The following is a 13,332-nucleotide window of genomic DNA, read 5'->3' on the forward strand; positions in this document are numbered from 1 at the left end:
AAATCTGGAACAGTCAAAGAGTTCTGGTTTTGCCAATCTCTGGCCCATCTGAAATGGTCTGGCAGAGTTTCCAGAATGTCATGGTTTATTTCAGATTCAAAACAAAACATATTTCTGGTTCTGCACATCTTTACCTAGAAGTCACAAATGTCAGTTTCCTCTTCATATTTTTTCAATTATTTTATATTGCAGCTAGTGACATTCTGAATATCATTAATCCCTTTGGGATGGATGAACATTTAAGAACTTTTTTTTTTAAAAAAAGGGAAAAGCTTCTCACGTTAGTGTCTGCAAATTATCATTTTTCTGTTTGATTCTCAGTTCAGACTTAGTTTAGACATGCATTACACCCTCTTTTTAGAAAATCATTCTGTTCTTTAATGTTTGAGCCTTGCTATTTGCAGTGCTAAGACACAGGCAAAGATAATACCAGAGCTTGCTAAAGGAGGTTTTGAACAGTTTAATAGCTGCTAGTTCCAGAATTTTGGTTGTTCCATTGCTCAAAAGCTTTCAGTCTGGAATCTATTTTCCATCTCAGTTAACAACTTTGCCTCTAATGAAAACAAATTCACACACTATAGGAAGCTGAAACCAGGAACTATTTATTGGAAAACAAATAAATCAGAAAGCTGACTGGAAAAAAGTAATATGTACATAGCAATCTTGGTTCAGAATCTTAAACTCCAACCCATAATAGACAAAATTAAAATTTAATCCCAGAATTTTTCTTTACTATCATCTCTTCGCTGCGTCTAGCATATTATGTGAAAATACCAGTTTACATGTCCTCCACTATGAAACTTCTACTTTGTCACAATTAGGAGTAAGAAACATAATTAGGAGTCTTAGAGGGAATCATCACCATTATCATTCTATCTATAACATGCCTTTCTATTGCAAGAGCCCTACATTTTGTGTGGAAACAGTACACAATAATAAACAAACACATTTAAAAATATATCTTAATAGAATCTAAGATCATAATTGGTTCAATTCAAAAAGCTTAAATGAAAATGAAAATCTTGATGTCTTTCCTCCTGCTGCCTTTCTCCTTAGAAATCCAATTATACAATAGTTCTTCTTACATCCGATGACCTCTCCCTCCATCTCCCCAGTGGTTAGTGAGTATCTGTGTTACCAGAATTTCTGTTTGCATGGGGATAAAAATCATATTTATACAGAAGGCTACAGTTTTGTAGAATACAGAGATATCTACTGGTGTTATATAATTTTATATTTTGCAGAGTGAATCTGACCAACTTCATTTTTAAGTTTCCATCGTAGTTATACTTACAGGGTTAATTGGTTTTCCTTTCCTTTCCAATCCCTTACTGCGCTATATCAGACAAGGTCCAGAATAGCATTTGTCCCATCTGATCCATTGTTTTCAAATGGATCAAAATCCTGCATGAGTGGAAAAAATGGATTGAGAAACATAAAAGGGTGCTGTTGACTAAGGTTCCAACATCATGCTGGGAATAATTGCCACTATTCCTTAAAAAGCTACGGTCCAAAATTCCCTGTCATAGGGCATATCTGCCCTGCAGCCTTGAGTTGCCCTGTCCTGTACTCATGCCCATCTGAGGCCCTATGGCAGCAGTGCAAAGTTACCACATAACTGGACAGTTGTCTGCTGCTGTGTACTCCCTACATTCTGTGGCCAATTGTTTTCCTTCCTATGGACAGATCTTCCTAGAGATAGCTAGATAGATGAGTGTGCACATGAACAGAAAGTTAAATATATATGTACAAAGTTAAAGCCTCAAAGTGCAGATATATGCAGGCACAACAACCAATTTTTAAAAGTTTCTTTCTTGCATTTTTCCAGTTTCTCCTCATCAAGGTCTGATGCAGCTTCTGTCACAGAAGGTCTTTTTCATTAACACACTGTTTATAAGATGTGCCTGATATACAGAATGTTCCTGGTTCCAAACTTGGCAGAAACACATTCTTCTAAAATTACTCGTTCTCTTTTTTCCCCTGAGCAACGTACTTTTCCCCTGGGCTTTTTTTTTTTTTAAGTTCATGGTGTAGCTTTAAATTATAGACCAGTGCACTTATTTTAAAAAGTATTGCAACCCTTGTGCTAGTGAGAAAGACCCATTGTGACAAAAGCTACAGCATACTTTATTCAGGAAGACCTGGGAAAATGAGGCAAGGAGACATTCCTGTTTTCATGAAGCAGGCAACAGAATAGCAGGACTAGAAGAAAATAAGTGCAGTGGGCAAACCAGACCATAGCATGTGAATTATCAGAAGCAGAAAAAACAGTACTTTGCAAACAGACCTGCAAAGGACACCCAGAAGTCGAGATGGGACAGCTTGTCAGCACACATAAGCCCTTAAGATAATTGGCACCAAGAAAGGGATTACCTGCAAGCTTTTCTTGGCTATTAATGAGGTTCTATTATTTGCATTGTTGTTGCTTTTTACGTGAGAAAATTGTTGGCATTTGTCCAGATTTTTACTACCCACTACAAGGGAACAGATCTCACATGGCAGAAAAAAAAAAAAAAAAATAGAGAGAGAATGAGACATTCTTAAACGCACCATAAACGGGTTAAGAGAGGTTCGAGCAGACGTTTTTCTTGGTGTTATGAACAATTGTGAAATGAACGGTGAGTTTCTACGTATAAAATTTGAGGGCGAGTTATGTGATAAGAACCCCATCTTAATTAACTCAGAACTGTAACATGCAATTTTATGTACACTCCCTAGACATGACCATGTACCGCTACAAGCTATACATGTTTATGAAACAGAATAGCTATGTGGACAAGAGCTGAAGCTGTGTTCAAAACAGCTTCCATATGCCTGATACTTGTAAATTTTCCCTAATAGGCCAACATCTTCCAGGGAAGGAGATGGTGCTGACAGAAATTAGTTTAACTGCTTCTCTTCCACTTTGACTGTTCTAAACTGATTTTCCCAATTATGGGTGTAAAAGTCTTTTGGCAGTGGGTGTTAATTTTCCATTTCTGGAAATGGAAAAAAAAAATAGGAAGTTTAACTGGCATTAGTTCTCATCATCATCATCTACAGAGGGATTGGGGGGATTGTACTAACTTTTAAAACATATTGAGTGGCTTTGTTTAAATAGCAAAAAATATTTTAAAGTGTCAGCACTGGCTTTTTTGCACAGAAATTTCATTCCTTCTCCAGTATTTCTTGAGCTGACTATATTCTGCCAGCCCGTTTCTGATGTTCCATAAGAGTGCTCCAGGAAATCCGACTCCAGATGATGACACTAGAAAGGTTAACAGCCTGCTGGAAAAAAGCTTTTGTGAGTTTGCGTGTATGTGTGTTGGTTTCCACACAAACCTGAAACCAATAACCCATGGTTCAAGAACATCTAAATAGGGCTGCTATGATACAGAATACGAAGGGTTACATGGTCATTTCTAGAAGTTCTGCGTGGGAGAAGAGGCTTTTCTATAAAAACCTAGCACTGTTCTAAACCAGTCTGGATTTGAAAAGGCAAAAATACCCTGTTAGAACATCTTTAGCTATCTTATACATTTTATAATAAGTGCAAATAATCTCTTTGTCCTGGTTTGGTCTTGCACATATTTTTGGGGATTTCTTTCTCTGAAAAATACATTGGAACCAAAAACTGGTCTGCTAAAGCAGGCAACAGAACAAAGCTGAGCTATGAAACTCTCCAAATCCCTCTACTCCATGGCTGCTTTTGATAAAATACATAAAGACTTAGAGATCTCCATTGTGCCATTTAGTTTGGCCTTGAATTTCACATTGTTTTATCATATTTCTCCACTGTTTTTTACAAGAACCATATGCTCTAGTAAAATATAGAAGCCCAATATATATTCATTGTACATGCAGGATTGTGAGCAAATATTGCTTGTTGCTATCTTGCATTAAACAAAAATATACTTCAGTTACTGAATAAAAGCAGAAAGTTGTTTTATCAGTACATTTATTTTTCTACCTCCTTCTGAACTTTCAAATTTCTTTCAGGATATCCTTTTCTTTCCCTTTCCTTTTCTTTTTTGCATAACATTTTTGAGCTTACCTTATTGTTAAAAAAATGAGAAAAGGTGAATTCTGTGATATATTTCTCCACCATTTTGGAATACTTCCTTGCTAACTATGATTGCTCAAAAGTAAACCTGGACCAGTGGTGTTTAGTGAGGTGCTTACCTATGAAAAACTTGTCAGTGGTCACACTATGGCAGTTAAGGAGATAAGGTAATTTCTAGATTTATACAATATACAGGCATTGAACAATGGGGGAGGGGGTGGCTAGGGTTCCAGGGAAGCTTGTATATGGTAGTTTAAAGGCTGAAGCTGGCAAGGCAGGAACCAGCTATTCTTAGGCCAGACAAAACCATTATGTAAACATGGAACTGATGTCTTCCAACTCACAAGACCAGAAAAAGAACAGCCAGAAATCCATTGATTCAAAAGGCAGGAGGCAAAGGCCTAGGATTTAAACTGTAGGGCTGACATATATTTTGGGCTTGGTTTCTGTGTTCTGCAGTCCTTCTGCATATATATGACTTCTTTCCTGTTTTAATAAAGCATGTTGAGTCTAGTGATGCTGAGTCTGTAAAACGTTTGCTGTTATTGAATGTGGGGTTGAGTTTCTGGAGACTCAATATTTATTGCAGTGCTTGGTATGAAGTCTTATAGATGAGTGTACAATTGCCTTGGAATATAAAGGAACATAGATCTGACCTTGGGGAAGGAATTGTATGGACAGAAATGTCTTGGTACTATGAAGAGCTTAATTATTATTTATAGGTATTTATTATATACTTATATGTACATTATTTCTGTGAGACCATGAGCTTAAATTAAACAAAAGTAGCAGCACATGTAAAGTGCTTGTAAATAATACTATTGAGTTAAGATAGAGTTACAATGTACAGTATGTAATAATTTTTAAAAATATTTTTCAGTCTTTTGAAATTTATTTTACTGTATAATGTTGATTAGACAACAGAACAGACAGTATACAGTGAGATGGGTGGCATATAAATTTGATTAATAAAATACATACATACATACATACATACATCTTTTAAGGAATAGTCTGTTAGTTTGCATTTCAAAGTTAATATATGAATTGTAAAGACCACAATAAAGGTAAAAGATTAATGTTTAGGTCATAAAGCTAGCAATCCATTTAAATATTCCATTAATTTCATCTCCCTCAAAAATTTGCTGACTGATTTTATGAGAGATCAATTATTTCATCTAGATTGTTAAAGGTGTACAAAGACTATCCTGTCTTTGAAAGAGCATCACTGAAACTGGTAATAGGTTGTCCTAATAGGTCACTTAAGTCTTCAATGACAATGACAGAAGCAGGAGGAACCCCAAACTTCTGATTGTCTCTTTTCTTTCTATTTCTGTTTGTAAATAAATAAATGCCACAAATAGAGAAAGAAATGCTTGCTTTAAAAAAATATTTCAGGTCCATTTTATAGGGAAAAATGTATTTGATTTTTATCATGTACTGAAGCTGTTCCTCAGCATATGATTATATTAGAATGAAGAATCTATGTAACAACGAGAGAGTAAAAAGTTCTTCAAAAATTGTTTCTCATCAAATGCTAAAAACTCCATAAAAGAAAAGGGAAGTGATGAAAGTAACAAAATTCCGTTAAATGTCAATAACACAAAGACTAGCACCATGACCAGTGTTTAACAGCTGTGCTCTTGAATCTGCAGACTAGGAGATACACTGCACATGAAAGCATTTGAATCCCACTTTTTCAGTCCATAAATCTCTCAATGCAGCATATCTCCAGTCGGTGGAAATATGAAACAGTTCCTGCATGGAGACTTACAAGAAAAAGACATGACCGAAAGGTTGTATTCACATTATACGTATGGCCTAACCATCCTGTCCCCTGTCAATTATTTATGTATGTGTTCCAGCAACACAAGGTAGAGGATGAATGGGGGCTAAAGTGGCTGCTGTTTCTTTAGTCTTTTAGCTAAAGGGCCACACTCAAGCAGTGTTTGTTCAACATAGACCGTCAAACGGATGCCGGTAATACTACTCAGCTTCCCATGACAGATACGGTAGCCAGAGATACATTCTGGCACAGTGTTTCTCAGCCTTAGCAACTTTAAGAGGTATGGACTTCAACTCCCAGAATTCCCAAGCCAGCTTGCTTCAGTTCTGGGAGTTGAAGTCCACGCACATATCCACAAAATCTTAAAGTTGCTAAGGTTGAGAAACACTGCTCTGGTACCAGCTATGTATCTCACACAGCTTAACATCCCAAATCAGAGAAGGGCCTTTACCTGAGCCTGATGAAATGCTCTCCCTTCAGCACTTCTGGCTGGAAGAGACAAAAAGACACCACATTCATTATGAGTATGTCCTTGTGACTCAGAACAGTTAGAAACTATCAAACATGTTCTTCTGTATTGCCAGTTTTATACAGAACCTCGAAACACCCTAATTGTCCCACTCCTGACCAGCAAAGGAGGATACAACAATCAACAGTGTAAGCAATTTTTACTTCCTGACATCAACCCTGAAATGACACCCAAGGTTGCCAGGTTTTACATGGTGGCATGCAAAATCAGGCAAAGAATAATTGGGAGCAATTGAATCTGCCTGAGTATGGATGGCCAGAGGTAACTCAGGCTCAGCATTAACCATTGGCTACTTTTTAACTTCTTCTGTGCTTTGGTGTATACATGCCATGTTGGCTACTATACTATATTCTTCTCAGGTTTGACAGGGGTCTGTAAGAGAAGTTTATAATTCTTAAATCCCTTTTGAATAATTTTATTGTTTTATTTACAAATATACCAGTAGGGGTCCTTGGGAAAAGCCCCCTAATGCTTCACCTGCCTACCTTGGATGAGACAGGAACATAAACTAAGAGAATCAGTAGTACACACACACAGAGACACACCCCGGAAAATGAGATTGGAGGCTAAGATCAAGGCAACTCGGAGAGAAGTCAGTCAGCTGGTGGAACTACAGAAGCGTGTGGAGATTAAGGATACGAGTTGGCTACTGAAAAAATATATGGGCCTGGCTCCATCTGAAGCCCTAGAGACTGCTAAACAAAGGCTCACAGCACTGGCTACCAGGCTAAGGAGATACACTAGAGAAGCAGAGGCCAAGAAGATAAACACCCTGTTCTCCATCCAAGGTGTACTCCCAACTGCAGTGCAACAACACAGTATCAGCAGAGCCACCATCAGCAGAAACTGAACAGTATTGACATATGGGACAAAGAAAAGACATATACCAGTGCAAAGGGGCTGCAGGACCTGAGAGCAGACCACAGCAATCTCCCAGAATAGGAACCAGTCACCATCATAGTAGCAGACATCCAACAGCGGGTCAAGAACATGAGGAGCTGGACAACATCTGGCCCGGACATGATCCACACCTACTGGCTAAAAAAACTAACAGCAGTGCATGAATGCCTAGCAGCACAGATGAACCAGCTGCTAGTAGCAGGCTCCCACCCAGACTGGCTAACACAAGGAAGGACAGTGCTGATCATGAAAGACCTGTATTTTTTTCAGTAGCCAAGTCTTATCTTTAATCTCCACACCCTTCTGTAATTCCACCAGCTGACTAACTTCTCTCCAAGTTGCCTTGTTCTTAACCGCCAACCTCCTTTTCTGGGGGCGGGGTTGGTGGGTAGGTATGTACTGCTGTTCTTGATTGTGTAGCCAAGCATCTCCAGGATTACAACAGCTGCAGTGTATATCAGTTCATTGGTTTCAGTTATGGTGATAGTAGGAATTGTTGTGAGGGCTCTATTGGCATTTTCCAGCATAGTATCTGATGGTCTCAAGGGTTGATTGTAGCTAGTTTATCCATGATCTTATGCCTCATATCAGCTGCTGTGCTCTGGAATGGAGGGGGTGGCAGTGATGGCTGCACATCCAGTTGTTCTTCCAGGTCGTCTTCGGTCCAGGATGTAATGTGTAGTTGGTGTATCTCAAGTTGGTGTGGATGTAAGTCTTCTGTCCATCCACAGTCGTCTCATACATTCCATTAATTCGAGGTTCTCTTATCTTGTCAATGTATGGTTTATTCCAGTAGCCCACTTATTGTCAGATTGTCCTGGTTCCCCAACATCTGGTACGGACCTTGTTAATCCAGGTGATGTCCAAGTCAGCAGGACTCTCTTAATTTGTGTCACTCTCATATTTGTGTCCTAATTTCTGTCACTCTCATATTTGAGATAGGCAGGTGAAGCGTTAGGGGGTAAGGTAGGCACTAGCTGGGATTTGAGCCCCAGTCTCTCACGTCAAAGGGCCATGCTCTAACCACTATGCTATCCAGCCGCTTATAAGTAAGCATGCACATCACTTATGAACAACACACACACACATAGTATTTGTATTTTATATTGCTATTTCAAAGTTTATATTATTTGGATTGCTAATTTTAATCTCTTTCTTGTTTCATATGTGTAGCCTGAGCAAGCTGCTTAGCATATTTTGATTTAATATTGTCTTTTAGCCAAAGTTCTTTGTCTCTATGTACTTTTCCTAATTATCCTGATGTTGTCAATTTAGTTTTGGATATTTTGGATATTTGAATACCAATTTCCTTGTGCTGGTCAATGACCACAATAAAGTTATTTATTATTCTTTAGCCTTTTAGCTTATACAGAGGAGGCTGGGAAGCTGTAACTGTATTTCCCTCTTCAGTTCCTGACTTAATTTTCCCTCCTGAAGGAATAGTAATAGTAATAGTAATAGTAATAATAATAATTTCACAGTGGAATGATCAAAACTGGTGCTGCTGTAGAGAGACTTGGAAGTGGGGATTTTCCCTCCCCCCATTTCAATCCCTTTTTCATCCCCAGCGTTTCTCAGGGAGAAAGAGAAAGAGAAAGAGAGTGTAATTCCGGAACTACCCCATTTTTGCAGACCCTCTTTAGGAGGCTACCCCACTTGGGAGTGAGAAGAGTCTATCACTCCCTGTTAAAAAGTACAAATAGTGCCTGTGATGTAGGGAAAGTTAATTTAGCTGCAGACCAGATGGATCTGGGCTATTAAGCCTGAGTTAGAGAGTTCACCCAATATACTTATTCCTCCATGAGACCCAGTTAAACCTAATAGAAACAGGACCGAAGGGAAAAATGAATGAGGAGGGAAGGAATAAAAAGAAGGCACCATTTCTTAGTTGCTTGTTCATTGAACATGATCATTTGAATATGTTCAGAGAGAGAAGGAGCTTGATTTGGCTGTTCTTTCTGCAGTGCTGAGAGATAGGCTCTGTTTCCCTCTCTCTGCTGCTGCCGCCAACAGATGAAATGAAGAGGCTGTTTGGTGAGAACCAAGAAGGGAGATCGATGGAGGTCCCTCAGGAGATAGGCAGTTCTGACTGGGCTGATTTGATTACAATTTTTGGGATGTTCCCATCTGTGCAAATACTATTCCTGTTCCCTGACTCATTTAAAGGGAAGGGAAGGGAAGGGAAGGGAAGGGAAGGGAAGGGAGGGGAAGGGAGGGGAAGGGAGGGGAAGGGAAGGGAAGGGAAGGGAAGGGAAGGGAAGGGAAGGGAAGGGAAGGGAAGGGAAGGGAAGGGAAGGGAAGGGAAGGGATAATGGCAAGTGGTTGACCAAATCTGATTCCAACCTAACATTAAATCTAGACTCCCTCGTGCTCACGATAGGCTGATAAAAATCTGCAGGATTTCAGTCAATCAGGATTTACTCAAGTCCCGTGGATTTCAACAAATTTACTCTAGATGCCATTAACTTTGGTTCCAACCCTGGACCTTTTCTTTCTTTTTCTGAACACAGTACATTTGCCAACCTGAGATGCCAAAAAAAGCAACTCAAAACATTAAACTTATACATCAGCTTGATATGAAGAGTCTGATTCTAGATAGGAATCAGATGTTTGGCAAATTTGTTAATGAACATTTTCTATTGCATATTACCAGCAGGATATATACTGTATGAAGCATTAAAAATTATACCATGGTACTGTGCTATTTTTTTTATGAGGTCCTGTGTTTTTACTGCATGTCTTTAGCCCCACTGCATAGTGCTAGTATGAATATTTCCAGCAATATGTGTTATTTTACAAACCGGTTTAGAGGACAAATCCTGCTATGCTTATGCGCACCCTTTCTTCGCTGACATTGATATTTATATATGTAAGCACCAGATTGCAACCCTGCTGACTTTTTAATGAATGGAAAAGAAAATATTTCACTCCAGTGCTATTTACTCACTTTTACTGGCATTGGCAGCGGAGACTCCTGAGGCCATATTGCTCTACTTTTTCTTTTCCTGCTAGAAGGCAGTTTCTCTCCGTTTTCTTCTGCAAGCTTTATTTCTTGATATGCCTGTGTGTTGACCCAGAGTGAGCCTCTTTTTCCGCCTCTGCGGGTAGAAGAGAAAAGATAAAATGTGGTCTCTCTCTGCCATGTGCTCTTTTCCTTCTTCTACAATAAAGTTGTTGGGGAAGCCATTTTTCATACCTTATAGATCTCTCTTGTGAGATAGGAATGGAACATTTTGGAAAATGTCAAGGCTACTTTTACATCAGGGGGTCAGAGGTTTACAGTGGAAATGAGCAAATACGATAAATCTTCAGCAGAATACTCCTGTGTTGGATGTAACAGCATGTTGCAAAGAACATTGTTAAGAGGCAAATATTTTACATATTTCTTTGTGTGCTAGGATTATATATTCCCACTTATCTTTTATAAAAATGAGAAGAATAGTCTCACTAAAACCCCCAGATGCAAATGACCATTGAATTGCAATCTTCATATGCCTCATACTTCATGATGTTACTGACATTTCAGGACCAGCGTACTAAAGAGTGGCCAAAACATGTGATGCTAATGTTACTATGCTGGTTGTGCAACATGGGAGTTGAAATCTAACATATACATATGCCATAAGGCAGAGGAAGAATTCTCTTCCTCAGGGGTTAATTTATGAAGAAACTAAGTTAAAGTGAACTTAGTGAAGACACAGTTTATACAGAATTTTCTTCTAGATTCTGAAGACATCATAAAATATTTAATTAGGGAAGTAGGTTTACCCTTCACCAAAACTGGAGATAGTTAAGGTAAATATTTTTTGGGGAGGTGTTGGCCCATCTAGCAATTATCTTTAAGGCTGAACTATATGGCTTGATTGGTGTGTTACATTAAACCATAACATGTGGTTGTGGTTTTGGCTTAGTGTCTTGTGTATACCCACCATTATATCATGATTATATGACTATGTTTTATAATCATAGGTAATTCTCATTCATTCAACAAGCAATGATTAACCAGTTAAAAGTAAACATACATATAGTGCTCTGTATAACATCTCAAATTCAATTTATTATTTATTTGAGTTTAACACCCTTCAAGTTTTAGAAAAGTAATGTGCATCAAAATGTATATTTTTTAAAAGTGCAGTTTTAATTGCACTCTGTGATCACTTCAGTGAAAACTAGACCCATGACCTTGGTGCAAGCTTTGCTGATATTCTCATGCTGCCTTCCATCAGCAAAAATGGATGCAACGTTGCTATTTAGATGTAATCTTTTCTTATATACAAGCCGAAGGAGAAAAAAGGAGAAAAAATGTGCCTACTGTGCACGGTTGGTTTCACACAGGTCTGAATATTATTTCAGCTGGATAGAGGATGTTTGGGATAGACATTGCACACCCATCACTTTTCTGTCAAGGCCATTTTCAGTTAAATGCAATGTGTTGTCAAAAGAGTGAAGCTGGCAGCTTGATATGTAACTTATGCATTACACTTCTATGACCTGCAAACTTTGGTAATGAAAGTCAAGGAGCACAGTGAAAAATTGAGACTAAAATTAATAATCAAGAAGACCAAACTAATCACTACAGGTACAGCAACCACCGTTAGAACTGACAATGAAAACACTGAAGTGGTGGATAGCTTCTGCCTTTAGGATCAGAGGAACCAGCAAATACGCCACAGTCCAGCATTCAGTAGGGCCTCAATGAAGCAACGAAAAAGATAATTAGGTGCTGTGACATGCCTGTTCCTACAAAGATTAGAAACATACAGGTAATCGTATTCCCTGTGACTCACTACCCTATGGTAGTGAACATTAGATTCTAAAGAAGCAAGATAAAAAGAGTACTGATACTTTCAAACTTGGTGTTGGATAAGATACCTGAGAATATCATAAATAACCAAGAAAACAAACAAATGAACTGTGGAACAATTCTCACTCAAGCCACAAAAAAACCGTGGAACAGTTCTCACTTGAGGCACAAAAGTTCAGACTCAGTTTATCATACTTTGGACACATTATGTGAAGGCCACGCTCCCTTAAGAAGCCCATCATGCTGGGAAAAAGTGGAAAGAAATAGAAGAGGACGGACAGCAGCAAGGTAGATGGACTCAGTTACAGCAGCAGTGGATGCATGGTTAGGGGGACTGAAAAACTGGGGTGGCAACAGATCATGCGGGAGGAAGTCTCCCTGCGTGGTCAGTTTGATGGCACTTAATCAATTAATCAGCTATTCTTCTAGAAGGTACTCACACAGAAGGATATGTATAGAGTGATAAGTGCAATTTATTTTAAAAATTCCCCAGGCAAAATGAACAATAATTTCTTTTCTCAACAAATGTAGTATAATAATCTTCAGAATATTAACAGCACACTTGAAGCCCCAAATAATATATGATTACTCACGAGCGAGTCTCTTTTGCAGCCTTGAAGACTTATTTTCAAAGCAAATGAATTCATCTCTTTAGAAAAATTGAGATAATGTTGTTTTTATAGAGCAACAACACTCCGGAGCAATCTATTTTTCATTCTGCTAGTTCAGAAATAGAATTTCCTACATTTTTTTCCTTAATATTAGTAGTAGAAACATAGGAGTATGCCTTTTTTAATGAATCATATCCCTAAAGTCCTTATGCGTTGGCTTGTTGTTATCATAGCAGATGTGAGTTTAGTATCTCACATTACAAAAATCTGTTCCAGTTATGTAATCTTTCCTCCCTCCTATTCAGCATCAGGGCAAATTATAAATGTGAAAGTGACCCTGTTAAACGAAATTATTTATCAATGCAATTCTAATCATCTCTCTATACTTAAAAGAGGTTGCAGCAATCCATTTCAGTACCAAAGGAAGACACCTTGTACCGAGATTTTGTAGGTTTTTCTTCTGACATCACTAATATCATTATTTGGTTGCCATACACATCTAAAGATGAATGAATTGCTCCTATATCACCAGGAATCTCTTGTTTTCACTAAGTGCAACTAGAAAGTGGGAGGGCTGCAGCTGCAACAGAATGGAAGTGTATGGGGAAATGACTCATCTCCCATGGCTTCACTTGGATTTTCAACCTGCACAAAGAATGA

At 38.3% G+C, this 13,332-nt stretch overlaps 1 long non-coding RNA gene across 1 annotated transcript; it reads right to left on the reverse strand.

Moving 5' to 3' along the window:
- Nucleotides 1-661: 661 nt before the first annotated feature.
- On the reverse strand, nucleotides 662-12,868 carry LOC148216711 (uncharacterized). Its single transcript, XR_015795072.1, has 5 exons — nucleotides 12,655-12,868; nucleotides 10,205-10,355; nucleotides 6,280-6,317; nucleotides 1,295-1,404; nucleotides 662-1,146 (listed from the first exon to the last, which is right to left on the reverse strand). It is a non-coding gene; the product is annotated as an uncharacterized LOC148216711 (long non-coding RNA).
- Between the last annotated feature and the right edge of the window lie 464 nt (nucleotides 12,869-13,332).

The sequence above is a fragment of the Python bivittatus genome, unplaced genomic scaffold (genome assembly GCF_059951505.1).
Source record: "Python bivittatus isolate LINGU-HERP-01145 unplaced genomic scaffold, Pbiv_v1 ctg000080_np1212, whole genome shotgun sequence".
Classification (NCBI taxonomy): domain Eukaryota; kingdom Metazoa; phylum Chordata; class Lepidosauria; order Squamata; family Pythonidae; genus Python; species Python bivittatus.